This window comes from Scyliorhinus canicula, chromosome 16 (assembly GCF_902713615.1).
Source record: "Scyliorhinus canicula chromosome 16, sScyCan1.1, whole genome shotgun sequence".
Lineage (NCBI taxonomy): Eukaryota > Metazoa > Chordata > Chondrichthyes > Carcharhiniformes > Scyliorhinidae > Scyliorhinus > Scyliorhinus canicula.
Window position 1 is genome coordinate 13,019,167 of NC_052161.1, and position 22,262 is coordinate 13,041,428.

General features: G+C 49.4%; 1 long non-coding RNA gene across 1 annotated transcript in view; it reads right to left on the reverse strand.

Moving 5' to 3' along the window:
• Positions 1–460: 460 nt before the first annotated feature.
• LOC119979734 overlaps positions 461–22,262 on the reverse strand; it is a 39,832-nt gene continuing 18,030 nt past the window's right edge. The window contains exon 3 of the long non-coding RNA XR_005463773.1: positions 461–787. This is a non-coding gene — a long non-coding RNA (uncharacterized LOC119979734). The remainder of the gene's footprint in view (positions 788–22,262) is intronic.

Consider the following 22,262-nt stretch of genomic DNA (forward strand, 5'->3'; position numbering starts at 1 on the left):
CGCTGAGGATCTGGGTTCAATCCCGACACCAGGTCACTGTCTGTGTGGCGTTTGCACATTCGCCCCGTGTCTGCGTTTGTTTCACCCCCACAACCCAAAGATGTGCCGGGTAGCTGGATTGGCCATGCTAAATTGCCCCTTAATTGGAATTAAAAAAAAAAACTCTGTAGATCTCTCCTATCTATTTGCACTGTTCATGTTATTACAAAGGCTGCAACGTTCTTTACAAAACCCTTGTCAAGGTTCTTATCTTAAAAATCAGACATGTTAGGGCTCCCATGGATGGTACTGGGGCAACATCGATAGTCACTGGATCCCAACTGCAACGAGTAACTCCTCGCATGAAGTCATCTCTATACAAATCCCACTTAACCCCAGGAGCTTTCACTTCCTGTAAGAGACATCCTCTGCTTTGTGCGACTTAGAGTGATTATGGCAGAAAATCAATACATTTGTTAGGTTTGACTTACATTTTAACAATCAATTTATTATTGTTTTTAATCCTCCTGGTTATTCTTAAATTGCTACGGTAAATAGTAATCTTTTTCAAGGAGCATCTCGTGCTTCTAATGCCTTCTGAAAGATTGAAATTGATAGGGCTGTTCAGAAAGCTCGGTGAAGTTAAAGTCGCTGATGGGGCTCCATGTCTTAACTTCACTGTGCCAGGACTTGCGCATTCTGATCACTCTAGTTTGTTAATTACCATCGCTCTCAGCCCGGACGTTTGCCAACTTCTTGCCTGATTCTCTCTGTCAAGTTAGAACCAAAGTGGAAAATGTTCATCTTCCTGCAAGCACAAGATAAATCATTTCAAGGGAAATTAAGGAATACAAAGTTGTCTCCTCGCTCCAGAAAAAAGTCCCTAAAAATGCCCTGCTTCAGACTTCCATGTTTACACTCCTAAGTCAATAAGATACCGTTTCGTAACCTTTTATATTTACGAGTGTCTAACAAATGCTTTCTGTGTGAGGTAAACTAAAAGATGACCTTGAGTTAAGGTGATGGACAGGGGGATTGGGTCCTGCAGTCATTGATAAGAGTTATTTGAACAAGTGACTGACTTCCAGTGACATAATGTAGGGGGAAGGACAAGGAGAAAGCGCCTCCAGTTGGACCTTTTTGCCCCTTTTCTTAGTCCCACACATTGCTTACTCTCGCAAACCCGCGTAGTTATTGTAATAAAGGTCGCGTACGACTGAAATGCCCAATAAAATCAGGGAGAAGAAAGCAGGGAGCAGACGTTCGTCGACGGAGTCTGAGGCCTCTCGGAGTTAATTGGCAAGTGAAATGGCGGAGTCAGTTTTAGATGCTCCCTCCACTCCACCACCCGCCGAGGTGCTTTCTAGTACCTTGGCGAAGAAATTCGAAAAGCATCGATGAATGACTTTGGGAAGGCCTCAAGAAATCAATTGAGGAGGCCTTGGCCCCCATTCAAGTGGCTCTGGAGAAATCTAATCAGACTGTTGAAGCCCAGGCCACCACAAACAAAGATATGGAGGAGGCGGCCTTGTTGGGCCACCACGATCAGATTGATTCACTGGAATCAGAATGGTCTTTGGTGATCGGAATGAGTAGGTCATTGGGAGCCTGAACCTGAGGTGATTGTATTTCTTGATGTTGAAAGGGCATTTGACAGAGTGGAGTGGGAGTACTTATTTGAGATTCTTAGGAGGTATGATCTTGACGACAAATGTATTTCTTGGATTCGTCTACTGTATAAGGCTCCCACTCCCAATGTCTGTACGAATATCATAAACTCTGATTATTTTCCTTTTTGTTTTATAAATTCAGAGTATCTAATTATTTTTTTTCCAATGAAGGGGTAATTTAGCGTGGCCAATCCACCTACCCTCCCGTGGCCAATCCACCTACCCTGCACATCTTTGGGTTATGGGGGTGAAACCCACGCAGACACGGGGAGAACGTGCAAACTCCACACGGACAGTGACCTGGGGCCGGGATTGAACCTGGGTCCTGAGCGCCGTGAGACAGCAGGGCTAACCGCTGCGCCACTTGCCGCCTTTGATTATTTTCCTTTGAATAGGGGCTCGAGGCAGGGCTGTCCAATGTACCTACTCCTGTTTGTTCTGATAATAGCTTTGAGGTCCTCTCTTAAGTGGAGGGGGATTAATTGGGGAGGGGTGGAGCATCAGTGCCTCTTTACACCGACGACCTATTTCTCTATATTACAGACCCTACACCCTCCATGGATGACATAAGGAAGTTGCTCAGCACTTTTGGCTCCTTCTCTGGGTACAAGCTGAACTTAGGCAAGAGTGAGTGTTTCCTGGTCAACTTCGCTGGGAGGAGTGCCCAACTGGGATGTTAGCTTTTGCCTTGTCAAGGCAAACCTCCGCTATCTTGGGGTCTGGGTGGCCCACAGCTTGGCTTCAGTTCATAAACTAAATTACTCCAGTATGGTTAGTGGCATTAAGGCTTGTAGAGGTGGAATAAACTCCCCCTGCCCTTGGCTGGTGGGGTTCAGACTATTAACATGAATGTGCTCTCAAAATTTTTATTAGCCCATTTTTCTCCATGATGCCAATTCAGACCGACGATGTCACTGAACGTTGTTATGGGCCAGGGTTTAGAGAACCCCAAAGTGTAACATGGAGTTCACCTGACCCACAACTTTTAATAGATTGTGGTATGGGGGGCACACGGCCCACTCTACAGGTGTGGTACAGCAGAAATGGAAAAGTATTTTTAAAGCAAAACAACGTTTATTCTTTGAACTCAAGTTAACCTTTTTGAAATATACAGTGAACATCTTAGCAACCATTAATTCAAACACAACCCCCAAAGAATACAACACTAAGTAATCCTTAATAACTTCCCAAACAACATGCAGTAGACAGAAGAAAAACCTTTTAACAGAAGCACATTAGGTTTACATTCACTACTGAGAACATTTATAATTCTGAATTCAACAAATGATCAAGAGATAGTCTTTTCATGGCAGAGAGATCAAAGTACACCTGCTCTGTCTGGCTTCAGCTCCAACACTGAAAACGAAACTAAAACACACCCTGCAGCAAACAGCCTAAAATGAAAGTAAAAAGCTGATAGACAGCACAGCTCCTCCCACACTCTGACATCACTGCAGTAATATGAGCAGCTAAACATTTCTTAAAGCGACATTCTCATGACAACGTTGAACCAAGAAACGATAGTTGAGTTGTCTGTCAAAGGTACAGACAGGTACAGAATGCCAAAGTTCAGAGATCATGATCAGCAGTAAACTCTACTAAATAGATTAGAGGGATGAAATTCCAACAGGTGACATATAGGGCTGGTTTAGCTCAGTGGGTTAGGCAGCTGGTTTGTGATGCAGAACAAGGCCAGCAGCGCGGGTTCAATTCCTGTATTAGCTTACCCGAACAGGCGCCGGAATGTGGTGACTAGGGGCTTTTCACAGTAACTCCATACTTGTGACAATAAAAGGTTATTATTACACACATACTTTGGTGACTCTCAGACTTTATTTGTGCACGAGTGTTAAAGTACAACACATAGGACTGCGGTACATGTGCTAAGCATTTGTCCGTGAACTTTGTCTGGCCTTAGATTGTTGAATTTCTTGAATTTCGACACAGCTGAGTTACAAGCATTAAAGTCAAGACTGCAAAGCAGGCCTTCTCAACGAGGTATTTACATTGAGATCTCCCGAGCAGCAATAGTTGCCGTGGGGATCAGATTCCAAAAATACAAAATGGTTGCTATCCCAAACTGTTGAATGTGCTTTTACATCAGGCTTTGGGTTAGTCCTGGTCTGGGCAGAATAATCCTATCCATTGTCTTTTTAGCCATCTAATGTCTCAGCCATTAACTCGAAAGGTTCTTATTCTTCCAGCAGGGCCTGGAGAGATTGGGAAAGAGCGGTTCACACTTCCAGGAAAGTCATCGTCACTCTGTTTCTGTCTACCCTTGTGTATTTAATTTCAAATGTCTGAATATGTCTACCTGCTGTCCACTGGAGTCTTCTGGAAGCTTGGCCACATTGCTGTTGTAAAAGGTCAGCCATCTGTAAGGCTCCTTGTGTCATTTAAAAGAAAGGTTAGATTTTCTTTAGAAAATCTCTAACATCACAACTACACGTTCATGATGAAAGGCACCGGGTGTGATCTCAAGGAAGATTCCAGATTCAATGGGCGGGATTCAGCGGGAATCGGCGGGGCGGGCAACTCCGTCGCGAAGGAGTGACGTGAACCACTCCGCCGTTGGGCCGCCCCAAAGGTGCGGAATCCTCCACACCTTCAGTGGCGAGGCCGGCGCTGGAGTGGTTTGCGCCGCGCCGGCCAGCGTGGAAGGGGCTTGGCATCATGCCAACCGGCGCTGAAGGGCCTCCGCCAGCCGGCACAAGTTTGCGCATGCGCAGGAGCGTCATCCCAGTTCATGCGCAGGGAGGTTCATCTCTGCGTCGGCCATTGTGGAGGACCACAGCTCCTGACGTGGAAGAATAGAGTACCCCCACGGCACAGGCCCGCCCGCGAATCGGTGGGCCCCAATCGGGGGCCAGGCCACCATGGGGGCACCTCCTGGAGCCAGCTACTCCCCCCCCCCGCCGACCGGCACGGCGCGATTCCCGCCCCCACCAAATCTCCGGCGCCAGAGAATTCGGCAGCCGGCAGGGGTGGGATTCACGTCGCCCCTCGCCGATTTTCCGACCCGGTGGGGGGTGTTGGGATCACATTGTATAACTGACTCGAAAATAATTCACCTGGAATTAAATTGGAAACATGAAATGAATCATTCTGAGATGTCCTGATTGCTTCAGATGTAACACACACCGGAATGTTTCTCCATTTTAAAACTTTAAGGTTGCTTCTTTCATTTGCATTATTGTACACGAGCGGGAAAATAACTTCAGTCAAAGCTGGAGTGTGTGGTGTGGAGTTACAATGAGACAGTGTAAACACCACGGTGTCGGTAGTGGGGACGGGTGCATTATCTTGTGCTAAGAGAAAGATAGAGGGTGGAATTCTCCAGTCCAGTGGCCAAGTGCCGGCACCAATGGAGAATCCACGGGTGAATCACGACAGGAAAATCAGCAGGTCCCCCTCACCAATTCCGGTACCGGTGAGGCGCTCGCACCAGCTTGTGTCAACCACCCCGCGGACCACATGGACAACGGCTGGAGAATGGCCGGATCCTGGGCCTCGCATGCACAGGGCTGACGTCCTGCTCCGGTCACGCCGGAAATAATGGCACCGGCTGTGCAAGAGCCCTAACCCGCCCACCCCGACCCCACAGCCCACCTCCTATCCATCCTCCATCATCCCCACCTTAGCCGAAGCCCCCCAGGCCAGCGGCACGGATCCCGGATGAGTGTGGCGGCGCTGGACATTGTCAGCAGCCGGCATGCTGGGTTCCTGACTGATGAGACCACAGGCGGCCCGCGCCGTCGGGAACTCGGCCTATCGGGTTGGAGCAACAGTCTTGCAACTGTGCGTGGCGCGCATCCCGGTTATGCCGGTTTGGAGGGGTCGGAGCATCGTAAACCGGCATCAAACGAGTATCTGCCGGGCCCGGATCGGCATCGGAATCCATTCTCCGCCCGATCGCTGATCCCGATTTCGGCGTCGCGCTACGGAGAATCCCGCCCAGAACCTTAAACCACAGAGATAGACAACGCTGGAATGAGTAAGGTACAGTCATAGAATCATGGAATCTCTACATTGCAGGAGGAGGCCATTCAGCCCATCAAGACTGCACTGACCCTCTGAAAGAGCACCGTACCGAGACACAATTCCCCACCCTATCCCCGTAACCCCACCTAGGGACAATTTAGCGTAGCCAATCCACCTAACCTGCACACCTTTGGTGAGTCAAGAGTCAGGAGCCTTCAGTCTCAGCACACAGACCCCAATACATTCAGTACCAATGCGGGATGTGATTATGCTGTGTTGCTAAGTAAACTACATTCGCAAACAACTGCTTGTCGATAGTAAAAGGGAGGCAAGGATTGTTTCCAGGGTTGTGGGGCTCCAAGATATTAAAAGAAGTGAGCAGAGTCCATGATAGGATGGGCTGTGGAAGGAATGGGCATAAGAATAAACAGATCGGGAGAAAAATACTTTGCCGATTGGGGAGTGATGTACCATCAATTGTACGCGAGGCGAGTGATTTACCAAAGTCTGGCTTTAATTGACTAGAACACGGCTCTGCGATCGTCTACAGTGGAAAGGGACGATCGTCAGGCGTCTGACCATTTATACCTCGTTAATAGAGGCGTGGTTAACTCAGCCTCTCGGCCAATCGGTCGAGAGGCACATGACCGACCAGGGCCAATGGTAAGCCGACGTTCTGGCCCAATGGCAGACGAGCATGCAGATCATATCACCACATTCACCCCTTACGGAGAAGGAAGGCGGGGGGGGGGGGGGTGTGAACGAGACCCAGGGTGGGGTGGGGTGGGGGGGGGGGGGAGAACTGGTGATATGAGTAGCCGTCGGGAGAATAATTTTCTCTCCGTACCCTTATCGAATTTGGGGGCTTCCCACTGGCCCAGTCATAACGATATTTACAAAAAGAAAGTCCATGGGGCTGTAGAACTCTAGAAGGATTCGATCAGTCTTTTGGTGGTCCTTGACGTCCTGGCCGAGCGCCGCAGTGGAGGAGTTGTCGTCGGATTGGCTGATGGTCCTGCTGATGTCCTGGAGTCCGGGAGTCAGTCTCAGCACACAGACCCCAATATATTCAGTACCAATGCGGGCTGTGATTATGCTGTGTTGCTAAGTAAACTACATTCGCAAACAACTGCTTGTCGATAGTAAAAGGGAGGCAAGGATTGTTTCCAGGGTTGTGGGGCTCCAAGATATTAAAAGAAACTAGCAGAGTAGTCTGCGTCACCTGAGCTGGCCGCGGAGACGCCATGGATGAGGGATGGGGAAGCTGAGTGGGGTGCTGGGGTGAAAAAGGGGAGGGGGGTCTGTGGTGGGGGGGGGGGGGGGGGCCGCACGCCGGCGGGTGCCAGGTCCCGGAGGGAGACCGCGTCCTGCCGACCGTCGGGGTACTCCACATACGCGTACTGCGGGTTAGCGTGGAGTAACTGGACATGCTCCACCAACGGATCGGACTTGTGCACCCGCACATGCTTCCGGAGCAAGATGGGTCCGGGGGCGGCCAGCCACGTCGGGAGAGGGGATCCGGAGGACGACTTCCTGGGGGAAACAAGAAGACGCTCATGAGGTGAATTACATGCATCAGCTGTGGGGACGCGCAGGCCGGCTCCAGGAGGTGAGTTAGGTGCATCAGCTGCGGGAGGAGGTAAGGCGCGCAGGCCGGGTGCGGGGGGCCGGGGGCGGGGGGAGCAGAGTCGCGCTGCGGGCAGGCAGGGACCGGGGGGGCTCGGAGAGGCGAGCCGGTCGGGCGCCGGGGCCCGGGGGCGGGGGGGGGAGAAACGTGCAGGGCAGGCCGGCAGAGGCCTGGAGGGGCCGAGGAGGTGCGCTTGTCGGCCCGCGGGGCGCGAGTCGGGAGCGGCTGGGGCGGCCCTGGGGGAGAGAGAGAGGCATACACGCCATTCGCAGAGGCCTGGGGGCGGGGGGGGGGGGGGGGGGGGGGGGGAAGAGTGCTGTGCAGCTTCCAGAAGCGCTGCAGACAGCGTTTTGGCCTGGCAGACCGTGGAGTAGTGGCCCTTCTTCCCGCAGCTCTTACAGAAGCCTACTCGTGACAATAAGCGATTTTCATTTCATTTTCAGTGGAAAGGGACGATCGTCAGCCATCTGACCATTTATACCTCGTTAATAGAGGCGTGGTTAACTCAGCCTCTCGGCCAATCAGTCGCGAGGCACATGACCGACCAGGGCCAATGGTAAGCCGACGTTCTGGCCCAATGGCAGACGAGTATGCAGATCATATCACCACAGGGAGTCTAGGATTTGGAGGCACAATCTAAAAATTAGAGCCAGACCTTTTGGGAATGGAATTAATTAACAATTCTTCACGCAAATGGGAGTAGATATTTAGAACTTTCTTCTTCAAATGACAATTGATGCCAGATTGAGATTGATGGATTTTGAATGATAGACCGAACCTTCTGTAGAAGGGTCATTTAAATCCAAAACATTAACTCTGTTCCCCCCTCCACCGATGTTGCCGACCTGCTGAGTTTATCCAGCATTCTCGGTTTTTATTTCAGATTTCCAGCACCTGCAGTATTTAACTTTATTTTTGGATAGATGTTTGTTGGTCAATGGTGTTGACCAACAAAGGGCAGCACGGTTACACAGTGGTTAGCACTGTGGCTTCACAGTGCCAGGGTCCCAGGTTCGATTCCCGACTTAGGTCACTGTGTGGAGTCTGCACGTTCTCCCCGTGTCTGCGTGGGTTTCCTCCGGGCGCTCCGGTTTCCTCCCACAGTCCAAAGATGTGCAGGTTAGGTGGATTGGCCGTGCTAAATTGCCTTTAGTGTCCAAAAAGGTTAATTGGGGTTACTGGTTACTGGGGTTACAGCAGCTGGTTTAGCACAGGGCTAAATCGCTGGCTTTTAAAGCAGACCAAGGCAGGCCAGCAGCACGGTTCAATTCCCGTACCAGCCTTCCCGAACAGGCGCCGGAATGTGGTGACTAGGGGCTTTTCACAGTAACTTCATTGAAGCCTACTTGTGACAATAAGCGATTTTCATTTCATTCCATTTCATTTCTGGGTTAAGGGGATGGGGTGGAGTAGGTGTGTGCTTGAGTGGGGTTCTCTTTTCAAGGGCCGATGCAGACTCGATGGGCCGAATGGCCTCCTTCTGCACTGTAAATTCTATAATTCTATGTGTTGTTGGTGCTGGTGATGGGGTGGAATATGGGGTAAATGCAGGTACAGGGAGTTAGGCTGTAGATTGGCCATAATCTCACCGAATGGTGGAACAGGCTCAAAGGGCAAAATGGCCTTCTCCTGTTCTTGTGTTGCTAAATGTCTATTTGTTTTTGTTTTAGTCTCCATGGTTTAATGTGAAATAGTCAAACTAAGCCTAGTGTAAAATTTGTTTTTAAATTCTTTTTTTAAATACATTTAGAGTACCCAATTATTTTTTCCAATTAAGGGGCAATTTAGCATGGCCAATCCACCTACCCTGCAGATCTTTGGGTTGTGGGGGTGAAACCCACGCAAACACGGGGAGAATGTGCAAACTCCACACGGTCAGTGACCCAGGGCCGGGATACGAACCCGGGTCCTCAGCGCCGTAGGCAGCAATGCTAACCACTGTGCCACCGTGCTGCCCCGCACTAGTGTAAAATGAATGAAATAGTCACCAGCAGTTGAATGGCCATTTGTCCACATTCACCAGTGACTGCACCATTTGCCTCTCAGAACCACCTTAAGGCTGTGGTGGGAACTGCAACCTTACCAAAGGATGCTCCAATGGTTATGCATTTAAGATTAATCGTTCTCCCCGTGTGTGCGTGGGTTTCCTCCGGGTGCTCCGGTTTCCTCCCACAGTCCAAAGATGTGCAGGTTAGGTGGATTGGCCGTGATAAATTGCCCTTTGTGACCAAAATTGCCCTTAGTGTTGGGTGGGGTTGCTGGGTTATGGGGATAGGGTGGAGGTGTGGCCTTGGGTAGGGGGTAGGGTGCTCTTTCAAAGAGCCGGTGCAGACTTGATGGGCCGAATGGCCTCCTTCTGCACTGTAAATTCTATGATAAAAATCCTTACGGCCCACAAGAACAAAGGAGTGGACGGTTAGTTCATTAAGGCCCTAACTGACCATGATGCACTTGCACGGTTGCAGACTATCTCAATTCGATAGTCTATTCTTGGAGAGTTAATAAACCCGGAGTCCCCTTGTGGATTTTCATTTTTGCTGATGTCCAGAAGTTACACCAAGCCTGCAGGTTGGAGAAGTGCTCTTTTTGCCCCCTTTTGGCCCTCATGTCATCGTTTCCACATTTTCAGTCATGCAATAAACTGTTAGCCATGAGAGGAACATCTATTCTGCTTATTCTGCAGGTTTTCCAAAGCACTGCTGTACAGCAGCTAAACCACAAACTGTCTTGCACTCATTTTAATGACAGAGATAGCGTTACGGCATCCTGGGCTAGTGCGCGGTCAATTGGAAATGAAAACCGCTTATTGTCACAAGTAGGCTTCAAATGAAGTTACTGTGAAAAGCCCCTAGTCGCCACATTCCGGCGCCTGTTCGGGGAGGCTGGTACGGGAATTGAACCGTGCTGCTGGCCTGCATTGGTCTGCTTTAAAAGTCAGCGATTTAGCCCAGTGTGCTAAACCAGCCCCAATTCCAGCCACTCTTGGCCTGGAGTCACAACGCAATTGAATTAACCAATAATTCTTAGAAAAATACCCAAAGTCTTTGACCCTTGGCTACCCAAGAATTACAGTCACCAGGTTTGTAAATTTAAACACAGTTGCTGTTTATTTTAACAAGAACTTTAATGAAATATGCAGCAAATACAATACGTTAACTATTATCTAATTCATAATCCTCCCACTTACACCTCTCCCACTCTCTATGCACACATACACGCACGCAAGCAGACTAATACAGAAGTGAGGGGAGGAGTGTAAAAAAATTATAATGGAAGTAAAAGATAAGAGTCTTTATTTCAGATGGTTGTTTGTAGCACATCTTGCTTCGATTCAGACTTTCAGTTTGAGATTTGCACTGTAGATTCATTCAGAGTCGCTGTACAGATATACAGATTTTCGGGAGAAAACACGTGGAAGAGAGAGAGAGAGATAGAGAGAGGGAGCAGGTCCTTATCCCTGTGTTTCCTGGTGTCAACTCTCCTTTCCTTAGGTGTCTGAACATCATCCCACTCAGTCAGAATCCAATCACCACCTGTTACCGGGCATCAGCCAACCAATCAAACCGAGTCCCATTATCCGGGTGCCACAAAGTCTGAGTTCTGTTGTCCAAAGCTAGTAGAGTATAAAAGTGAGGTAAAGTCACTGCAGTCCCAGATGACCAGAGACTGCTTTCCCCTTTGAGGGGGAGAGCTGATTGGTGGTGATTTAACCTGAGTAGGAGTAGGCCATTTGGCCCTTCGAGCCTGCACTACCATTCAATATAATCATGGCTGTTCATGAAAATTCAGTATCCCACTCCCACTTTCTCTCCATACCCCTCCTAAATTCCAGTCAGTACAAGCTCAGCCGATCCAGTCTTTCTTCATATGTCAGTCCTGCCATCCCGGGAATTAGTCTGATGAATTTTCGCTGGACACCCTCAATAGCAAGAATGTCTTTCCTCAAACGAGGAGACCAAAATTACACACAATACTCAAGGTATGGCCTCACCAAGGCCCTGTATAACAGCAACAAGACATCCCTACTCCTATACTCAAATCCTCTTGCTCTGAAGGCCACCATGCCATTAGATTTCCTGACCGCCTGCTGTACCTGGATGCCAACCTTCAGTGTCTGTTCCACTATGACACCCAGACCTCGTTTCACTTCCCCTTTTCCTAAACTGCCACCATTCAGATAATAGTCTGCCTTCCTTTTTTTGCCACCAAAGTGGATAACCTCACATTTACCCACATTATATTGCGTTTGCCAACTATTCGCCCCCTCAGCCAGCCTCCCCAAGACACCCTCCATCCTCTTTGTATCCTCCTCACAGCTCACACTGCCACCCAGCTTAGTGTCGTCTGCAAATTTGGAGACATTGCATGCAGTTCCTGCGTCCAAATCATTTAATGTATATTGTGAATGGCTGGGGTCCCAGCACTGAGCCATGCGGTACCCCACTAGTCACTGCCTGCCACTCTGAAAAGGACCCATTTATTCCCACTCTCTGTGGTAACTATTGTTGGAACTTCTGAATTCCTCATTTTCTCTGCTGCTTGAATTAAAGGTACATGTCCATTAAAGGTACATGTCCATTAAAGGTACATGTCCATTCAGCATCCATGCATCAAAAATCATAACGGCAAAATTTTTTTTTTTAAAATTTAGATTACCCAATTATTTTTTCCAATTAAGGGGCAATTTAGCGTGTCCAATCCACCTACTCTGCACATTTTTTGGGTTGTGGGGGCGAAACCCACGCAGACACGGGGAGAATGCGCAAACTCCACACGGACAGTGACCCAGAGCCGGGATCGAACCTGGGACCTCAGCGCCATGAGGCGGTTGTGCTAACCACTAGGCCACCGTGCTGCCCACGGCAAAAATAAAGAAAGGATAAATAAGGGAATTGTCAGGAAGGACCCTTACTATAGTGATGGAGAAATTAAGTGTCAGATTTATGATATTAGACAATTAAAGCCACGACCATGACACAAGCAGTATGGCCAAAGTGTACGGAGCAATATTACCTAACATCATCAGGTTTTTAGCCTATTAGCAATAATATCCACTACATGATAATAATAACTTTCAGAAATTTATTGCAAGCTAAAATGCAATAGGCATAAATGCATTGCTGTAACATAATTTACAAAGTGCGCCAGCTGAATTGGCAGTCCGAGAGGGCAGTGATATTATGGTTATGCTACTAGACTAGTAACCCAGAGTGAAAATTCTGGGCATACTCATAGAATCATAGAATCCCTACAGTGCAGAAGGAGGCCATTCGGCCCATAGAGTCAGCACTGACCCTCTGAAAGAGCACCCGACCTAGGCCCATTCCCCCACCCTATCCTCATAACCCTTCCTAACCTTTTGGACACCTAACCATCTTTGGACTGTGGGAGGAAACTGGAGCAGCCAGAGGAAACCCACGCAGACACGGGGAGAATGTGCTAATCGTTGTCAAACCTTTAAGGGTCATCCAGACTCGAAACCTTAGCTCCGTTCTCTCTCCACTTCATTATGTAGCATCTATCAGACTTGCTGAGATGGTCCAGTATTTTCTGTTTTTGTTTCAGATTCCACTATCCGCACTAATTTGCTTTTATAATAACCTTTATCATTATCACAAGTCGGTTTGCATTAACATTGCAATGAAGTTACTGTGAAAAGCCCCTAGTCGCCACGCTCCGGCGCCTGTCCAGGTACACTGAGGCAGAATTCAGAATGTTCAATTCCCCTAACAAGCACGTCTTTCAGGGACTTGTGGGAGGAAACCGGAGCACCCGGAGGAAACCCCCGCAGGCATGGGGAGAACACGCAGACTCCGCACAGGCAGTGACCCAAGCGAGAATCGAGCCCGGGACCCCTGGTGCTGTGAAGCCTCAGTGCTAACCACTGTGCTACCCTGCCGCTTTGTATAAGAGATACAATTGTCTCTGCCTCTCAGGGAGATGCTTATGTTACACGTGGACTCGGGTGAGTTACTTTGCTGAGCATGAGATTCAGGTGGAATCACCTGCTCCAATAGCCCTGCTCTTGTCATTCAGTCGGTGCGCTGGGATGGAGGATTACCATTCCAGTAACAGGCTGCCAAGATGTAATCAGAGCACATGGATGAGCAAGTTAAAATCGAGATGCAGACGGAAGGACGGCCAATTGAGGTCAGCGAGCGCTGGAGATTGCGAGTTAGACAGCCAATGACACACTGTAACATCCTGCTGCAGACTGTGTAGCACGTTTTTCACACCCCTCGCAGAAACTATCTTCCATCCAATCACTTCCTTTGTAAAGAAGGTAAGAAGTCTTACAACACCAGGTTAAAGTCCAACAGGTTTGATTCAACCTGACTCACCTGAGGAAGGAGCTGCGCTCTGAAAGCTCGTGTTTGAATCAAACCTGTTGGACTTTAACCTGGTGTTGTAAGACTTCTTACTGTGCTCACCCCAATCCAACGCTGGCATCTCCACATCATTTGTAAAGAAGGGACGCTGGAGAGGCGTAGAACAGCCCGGGGCGCAGTTTTGAGCCTGGCCAGTTGTCAGCCAAGGACATGTTTCCCGCTTGTCAATTTCTGTAACAGTGCCAGTTTCACAGCTGGCAATGAAACTGACGTGAGGATATTTTCAGGGATAATTTGGAAAGGAGTGACACCGCGCCTCATTAAACTGCACTCACCCGTATCATTTCAAAGCAATTTACAATCCCATTCAATGTACGGTCAATTCAGCTCATGTTCAATCAACCCGACCAGATTCTCTTGTCAAACTCCCCCATATTAGCCAGATCCCTCATTCCCTTTCACAAGCACCTCAATACAGGAAATGTCATTTTGACTTTGCGCAGTGGCTGCTCGTTCCCATATTCAAAACCCTTTTGAAACTTAAAAAGAAAAAAATAAGAAACAAAAAAAAAAAAATGAAAATAAGGATCTCCATGCAGCTGTCGTTTTTCACCCTTGAGCATTTCGATAGAGGTGGGGATAGAGCCAACAACGCCCCGGGTTACACAGAGAATGGAGCTTATCTTACTGAGAGGGAAGAACATTGCGAGGAAACATGATCTGGGAGGTTTAATAATTCAATAGCCTGGCTATTGAAAGAATTGGGGGAAAAACAAGAGATGGGTTTAAAATTGAATAGCGTCAACTGAGCGCAGGAATAAGAAAGATGTGTTTTTCCGCAGGTTATTGCAGACAATGGGATCACTTTCATAGATTATCACAGAATTTACAGAGCAGAAGGAGGCCATTCGGCCCATCGGGTCTGCACCAGCCCTTGGAAAGAACACCCTACCTAAGTCTACATCTCCACCCTATCCCCATAACCCAGTAACCCCACCGAGCCAATCCACCTAATCTGCACATCTTTGGGTTGTTGGAGAAAACCGGAGCACCCGGAGGAAACCCACGCAGACGTGGGGAAAACGTGCGGGCTCCGCACAGACAGTGACCCAAGCTGGGAGTCGAACCTGGGACCCTGGGGCTGAGAAGCAACGGTGCTAACCACTGTGCTACCGTGCCGCCCTTTGACAGAGAAAAAATAATCTCCACTGAGCCAATTAATTAATAAATTCAAAAACGAGCTGAGTGACGGGCTGGTTAGGAGTGGAAACTGAAGGCCTGTCAAACTTTAGATTTCTAATTCTATCCTTATTCACTTTTAGATGCTGAGAGGCCGGGATCGAACCCGGTACCTCGGTGCCGTGAGGCAGCAGTGCTAACCACTGCGCCACCGTGCTGCCCTCCGTGTCCATAATCTGGGTCCCTTTTTTAAAATTTGGAGTACCCAATTTATTTTTTCCAATTGAGGGGCAATTTAGCACGGCCAATCCACCTACCCTGCACATCTTTTGGGTTGTGGGGGCGAAACCCACACAAACACGGGGAGAATGTGCAAACTCCAAACTCCACACAGTGACCCAGCGCCGGGATCGAACCTGGGACGTCGGCACCGTGAGGCAGCAGTGCTAACCACTGCGCCACCGTGCCACCCCCCCCTCCCCCCGGATATTAAGGGGCACGAGGTTCAGGGGTGCAGGGTAGTTGAAGTCAAGGATCGGCCATGACCTCATTTAATGGCAGAAGGCCAAATGGGGGGGAGATGGGGGCAGGTAGGTAAAAGCCAACGTGGTTCCAACCTGTTCCACCTTGGCCCACCCCTCAGCCATCAAGCTCTGCGGGGAGGGGCTAAATGGGGCCAGTGTGGGATTTCCGCCTCTCACTGGGGAGGGAAGTCCTGCCCTCGGCTGCTGTCGGCCACCCCAATTGGTTGGTAGTTCCTTTCCTTCCCACCGTTTGAGGATTCGTTTCCCACTCCTGCCTGCACCAACTGGCATGGGAAGTGCCTAATCAGGGTCAATGGTCTTGGAGACACAAGCCTAATTGACCATTGATTATTCATTTAAATAAAACATCCCCCACCCCCGCATTATGAGGGTGAGCTCAGGGGTGGGTGGGGAAGATGACGGGATAGGCATTGCCTTATGTTACGTGTCCCCCCACCCCGCCAAATAACATGCCAGACAGGGGCAGGTAAAATGTAACCTTGATTGCGGCAACGCCTTCAATTCCTCTCGATTTTCCAAAAAAAACACCCTGCAGCACACGTTTCCTCTTGTCGCCAACGAAAACAAACGTTGTTCCCCGATGCACTTTGCATGATTTGAATAGAGTTGGGAGTGTAGGTAAATATTGTGGAGTTTGGCTTGACTGTGTTTTGTGGTTTCGCCCTTACAAACTATTCCGTGAAGGACAAATGAGTGGAGTAGAACCCTCAATTGAATAGAATCTACACGTTCCTGACTTGACTTGAGCTTTCGCATTGTGTCTATCACGGTTTCCATTGTGGGTATCACAGTCCTTGTTCTGCACAGCCCAATTTTTCAGTTACGCCTCGCAGGACACTTGATGTGTTTTGCTTTTTGAAGCATTGTTCTGTCATAAAATCCGGTGGAATGGAACCAACTTGTTACTTTGAGGACCCAGCGATTTTTTTTGAGAGTCTCACTGATTTGGAACAGTTTGTGCAATCTCACTTAGAAACTGCCACTTATATTTTGATTTGCAACGTAAGTACGCGAGCTGTGTCTGGTTGCACACCCTTGCGTTCTTTCAGGGAAAGAGGAAAAAGTTGCAATTTCGATTTCAGTCTTAAGACCTCTAATGGCTGACATCTCCCACATAAATGAACCATTAATCACCGTTCTTTCAGTTCATAGAGCAGGGCAGTCAAATTGGAGGAGGGCCCTGTTTTCTGGAGTCTATTGAAATGAATGTACCCAGATAGAATGCACAGCAGGTCACACGCCACATGAGCCTTCTCCAAGCTCTCTTCATCCTGGGGGGAAGACTGCAGGCTGGAATGGAATTTAGCAGCCCTCCAAGGTAGGCTGGGGGTTGGTGGTGGAGTCCGGGGGGGGGGGGGGGGGGGGGGGGCTCCCCTCCTCCAATTTGACTGCCCTCCTCCAATTTGACTGCCCTGCTCTATGAACTGAAAGAACGGTGATTAATGGTTCATTTATGTGGGAGATGTCAGCCATTAGAGGTCTTAAGACTGAAATCGAAATTGCAACTTTTTCCTCTTTCCCTGAAAGAACGCAAGGGTGTGCAACCAGACACAGCTCGAGTACTTACGTTGCAAATCAAAATATAAGTGGCAGTTTCTAAGTGAGATTGTACAAACTGTTCCAAATCAGTGAGACTCTGCTGTGTGTGATTGGGGGGGGAGGGTGGTGCTGTGTATGATGGGGGGGGGGGGTGCTGTGTGTGATGGCGGGGTAGAATCATCAAATAGTGAGGTAAAGCAAGCGGGGGTGACCTCTTGTCCTCCCATCACTAGGCCCTTTTGCCAGCGGTGGAGGAGGGTGGCGATAGACCCTCCCACTCACAGACCAACTGGGTGGCCTGTTAGGGACCTCTTCCCACTGGTGTTGGCATTTTGCCAGCGCTTGATGGCCCTCTTCCCCCATGGGGAGTGGTAAACCCTGGGAGCATCTGGTGTGGTTTTGGTGGGGAGGTGGGGAGCCAGGAGCTGTTAGAATTTTATAGGTTTCTATGCAATCCCCCCTCCTTCTTCTGAAACTCCAGTGAATACAATCCTAACCAATTCAATCTCTCCTCATACGTCAGTCCTGCCATCCCAGGAATCAGTCTGATAAACCATCCCTGGGTTCCCTCTAAAGCAAAGACATCCTCCCTCAGATACGCAGACCAAAACTGCACACAGGTGTAGCCTCACCAAGGCCAGTGTGTGATGAATCTAGGAAATTGTTTTATGTTGGGCAGGATTCTCTGTTTAGGAGACCATGGGCTGATTTCTCCGTCTTGCTGCAATGATTTCTGGTGCGGTGCGCCCCGGAAATTCTCCGTCACGCCAGCCGGCCAATGGTGTTTCTCATTGTTGGCAGCCCCACGCCGTCAGGAAATCCCCGTACTGTTGGTGCAATGGAGAATCCCGACGGCGGAGAATTTAGCCCTATGCGTTCTTACACTGCAGTTAGATTGCATCGAATATGCACTCACGCTGGGAGTGCAAATCAGGAAGTGATTACCAAGGATTGTGAGGGATTCCCGTGGGAATCTCACTTCTGGTCCACCATTTTGAGTAGGTGGTCCAATTGCGAGGTCCCGCGCTTGGGCACCCTGCAACGCAATTCAGCCCCCTTCCCCCGGGATTTTCTGGGTCATTCCTGGCCCCTCCCCCCTAGAATGGGGGCGACCCAGCAAACCGGCCCCCACCCAGAGACCCCCCTAATTAAAGAGAGACCCCCTAATTAAAATGACCTCCCAGATGCCCCCTAACTAAAGTGACACCCTCACCCCCAGAAAGGAGACCCCTGTCTGGAAGCCCCTCCCAGCCGAGAGATTCCTGTCTAGAAGCTAGAGAACATGCCAGACGGAGGCAGTGAAAAAAAATCACTGCTTTAACTCATCTGCGCAATACATCTGCTGGCTGAGGCAAAGGAAGCAGCACCTGTCAATTCCTGGAAAGAGAAAGACAGTCAGCTGGATTTAAACCTCCTCAGATCTTTGATCTGCAAGCCTTTCATTCATTTCACTTTGATATTGAATTTACTAGGTTCTGAATGACAGCTTCCAAACACACCCAGCTGTCTGAATTGTTCCATTCATCTCTCTTCATGCTTGAGAGACTTGAAGCAGCCAGCTGTGAAACTAACAGAAAGAACTGAACTATCTTTGATGTGGTCCAGGAGCTGTCAATCAACATTTGATGTTTATAAACATTGAGGTTACTTTCACAGCTGATTACTTCAGAAACACTCAAATGTGAAGGGTGTCTTGGGGTGTATCTTTAATTAGGGGGTCTCTGGTGGTGGTGGGGGGGGGGGTCTGGTCGGAATGGGGTGGCCAAGTCTTGTACCATGCAATGGCAGGGTGGCCCTCCAATGGACTTTGGGGAAACTCCCTTAAAGAGTTACCCCCTTGGCCCATCGTGTGGTCGACCACGTCAGGCACATGCTTGCCAAGACCTGCACCAATTCTCGCCCAGTTGATCCCCGGCCAGGGGATTGGAGAATCACGGGAGCCTGAAACATATCATGTCGGGCCCATGAATAGGATGCAATTGGGCCTTAATGACCCATTTGCATCCTCCCACTGGCATGGAGAGTGAACCTAGAAATATGTAGCCCAGGAGAACATTCATGGCTACAGTGGCTGGTTGAGCCAGCAATCGCCCTTATCCCCACATCTCCACTTGTTCAGTCTTTCTTGATGCTAATAATCTCTCAAATTCTGGTATCATTCCTGTAAATTCTATTTTAAACTGCTCTGTATTCCTTTTGTGTTATGGAGACCAAAACTGCGAGTTTCAGGACATGCAAATTCCCCTGGCTCCTTTTTATTTTGAAGAAGTCTCATGGGGGTCATTAAAACAAACCGAACATACAAACAGGTCTCCAATTTAAATGGAAGTGACACCCTCTATATCAAGGTAGGAACGGTATAAATGCAACTATCTATTACTTACACATTCTGCTTAATTATAAGGTAAGTGCAATAATCACATTGCAGATATGTCAATTGAGAGGTACAGCTTTTGGCAGGAAATAAAATTCCATTTGCGGGCAGGGCATGGAGGGATTGATACAGGAGAATTATATATAGTCTGCCACAATGAAGCCACGGTAGTGTGTCACAATAGTTTACTGTAATGCGCAATGTTTTTTCTCCCAGGCCTTTGTGTCTGCTTGCATTTCAGTCGGCAGCTCTGCACTTGGGAGTCACAGCTGCTGCATTGTGTGCGGCCAACCTAACTCCAAAAATGCCAACCACAACCCACTGCCTGTATGCAAAACGATTTCACCTTGGCAAAAAATAATCATTAAGCCCGCGTTCTGGCTGCACCTTGCACTGCAATGAAAGCAAAAGACAATAGTCCCAAATCGAGCGGCGTTCATGCATAACTACTGCCTTCTGGAATATTTCGAATGGAACATGAGCCAAATTGGCATTACAAATACGGGACTTTAGGTTCAAACTGTAAAATTATTGACTGTCTTTTGAGTACAGGAGCAGGGATGTCTTGCTGCGATTATACAGGGCCTTGGTGAGGCCGCACCTGGAATATTGCGTGAAGTTTCGGTCTCTTTATCTAAGGAAGGATGAGCTAGCTCTGGAGGGCGCGCAGTAAAGGTTTACCAGACTGATTCCTGAGATGGTGGGACTGATGCACGAGGGGAGATTGAATCAGTCAGGATTGTATTCACGGGAGTTCAGAAGAGTGAGGGAGGGGATCTCATAGAAACCAATAAAATCCGAACAGGACTGGACAGGATAGACGCCGAAAGGATGTTCCCGATGGTGGGGGTGTCCAGAATCAGGGGTCATGGTCTGAAGATACGAGGTAAACCATTTAGGACAGAGACGAGGAGAAATTTCTTCACCCAGAGAGTGGTCGGCCTGTGGAATTTGTTACCACAGGAGGTAGTTGAGGCCAAAATATTGTATGGTTTCAAGAAGCCGTTACAAACGGCACTTGGGGGGCCAAGGGGATCAAAGGAAAGCGGCATTAGGCTACTGAGTGGGTTGATCAGCCGTGATCATAATGAATGGCGGAGCAGGTTCGAAGGGCCGAACGGTCTCCTCCTGCTGCTATCTTCTATGTTTTTGTTTCCCTTGCCTTCACTCCCACCCCCTGCTCCCACACATTGTAGATAATGAGATAATTGCATGGAAATTGTCTGCGAGTTGGAGGGCGATTATTGCAGAATCGATGGGCTAGAGTCCCAGCTCATGTTTTACACTCTAGCATGTTGTCCATCTGTGAACGATGTCATTGGTGCTCAGCCATATTGTTCATTTTGCCATCTGCTGGAGGGTGTTTTAATATAACCGGTGAGATGCTGCCTGACTCCTTCGCTATCATGCTCTTGTCAGGTTCCATTTTTTTCGGGGGGGGGGGGGGGGGGGGGGGTAGGTAAATTCAAGGATTTTTCCGATTTTGGCTCAAACTCCATTTTTCCCATTTGTCCCTGCCCTCTTCCCACCCCAGCCCCCACACCCTCGGACTAACAAACTTTCGTAAGGTGATCTGACCTGATGAATGTCCACAGCTCGGCTAACACGGACATCCTCCAGTGAGGTTTGAAGCACACCAACACAGGCAACCGGAAGCCAGTCGCTGATGGATGCGGCCCCTGGAGCACAGAGAAAGGTGAGCTTATAAAAGCTCAGCTGGCTGAGAAGAGGACCCCGAGAAAACAGGCCAGCGAATAGTGCACCTTCTCAATCCGTTGTCTTTCTCGGCAGGAAATGTGGCAGAGTGGGGCATCGGAGCCACAGCAGATGATGGTTACCATCGAATAGAACCATAGAAATGTTACGACACAGAAAGAGGCCATTCAGCCCATCATGCCTGTGCCATCAAGAGTGGACCATCAGCCGCAAACCATCATGTTATGAGCTGGAAAGCTGCAGAGATTCGTGCTGGGATTCTCCGACCCGCCGTGAGAATTGCGCCCCGCCGAACCGACGCTAGCTTCCCCATTCTCCGCCGCCGTTTCTCGGGCGCCCGCAGGATTCCCGCCGCGCCAGTTGGGGGTCGTTGACAGCGCACCCCCCCCCAGCTATTCTTCGGGCGCCAATCGGCCGAGTGGCCGACGAGTTTGGCCAAGTCCCGCCAGCATGGGGTACTCAGGTCCCACACGGCGGAACCTGCAAAGTGAGTCTACGGGGGCAATCCTGGAGCCGGGGGGGGGGGGGGGGGAGCCCACGGTGGCCTGACCCACGATCGGGGCCTACCAATTGGTGGGCGGGCTGGTTCCGTGGGGGCCTATTTTACTCCGTGCCGGGCATCTGTACGGCTCCGCCATGTTTCTTGGGGGCTGGCGCAGAGAAAGGAATCCCCACGCATGCGCAGAATCACGTCGGCCGTTCCGCGCATGTGTGAAATAGCGCGGGCCGTTCCGCGCTGGCCGGTGCTGCGGGGACCACTCCGGCGCCAACCTAGCCCCTTGGATCATTGATGTCGGAGTGGTCGGCGCTGCTTTTCACGCCGGCGTGGGGGCATAACCCCATTATTGAAGAATCCCGCCCTATGTATCAATGCATATATTGGGCGGCACAGTGGTGCAGTGGTTAGCTGCTGCCTCACGGCACCAAGGACCCGGGTTCGGTCCCAGCCCCGGGTCACTGTCCGTGCGGAGTTTGCACATTCTCTCTGTGTCTGCGTGGGTTTCACCCCCACAACCCAAAGATGTGCAGGATAGGTGGATTGACCACAATAAATTGCCCCTTAATTGAGAAAACAAGAATTGGGTACTCTAAATTTATTTAAAACAATAATGCATATATAATATATATGTATATGTTAATGTTGGTGAGGAAGTGGTGGAAGCAGGGACGATAGTGACATTTAAGGGGCATCTTGACAAATACGTGAATAGGATGGGAATAGAGGGATACGAACCCAGGAAGTGTAGAAGATTTTAGTTTAGTCGGGCAGCATGGTCGGCACGGGCTTGGAGGGCCGAAGGGCCTGTTCCCGTGCTGTACTTT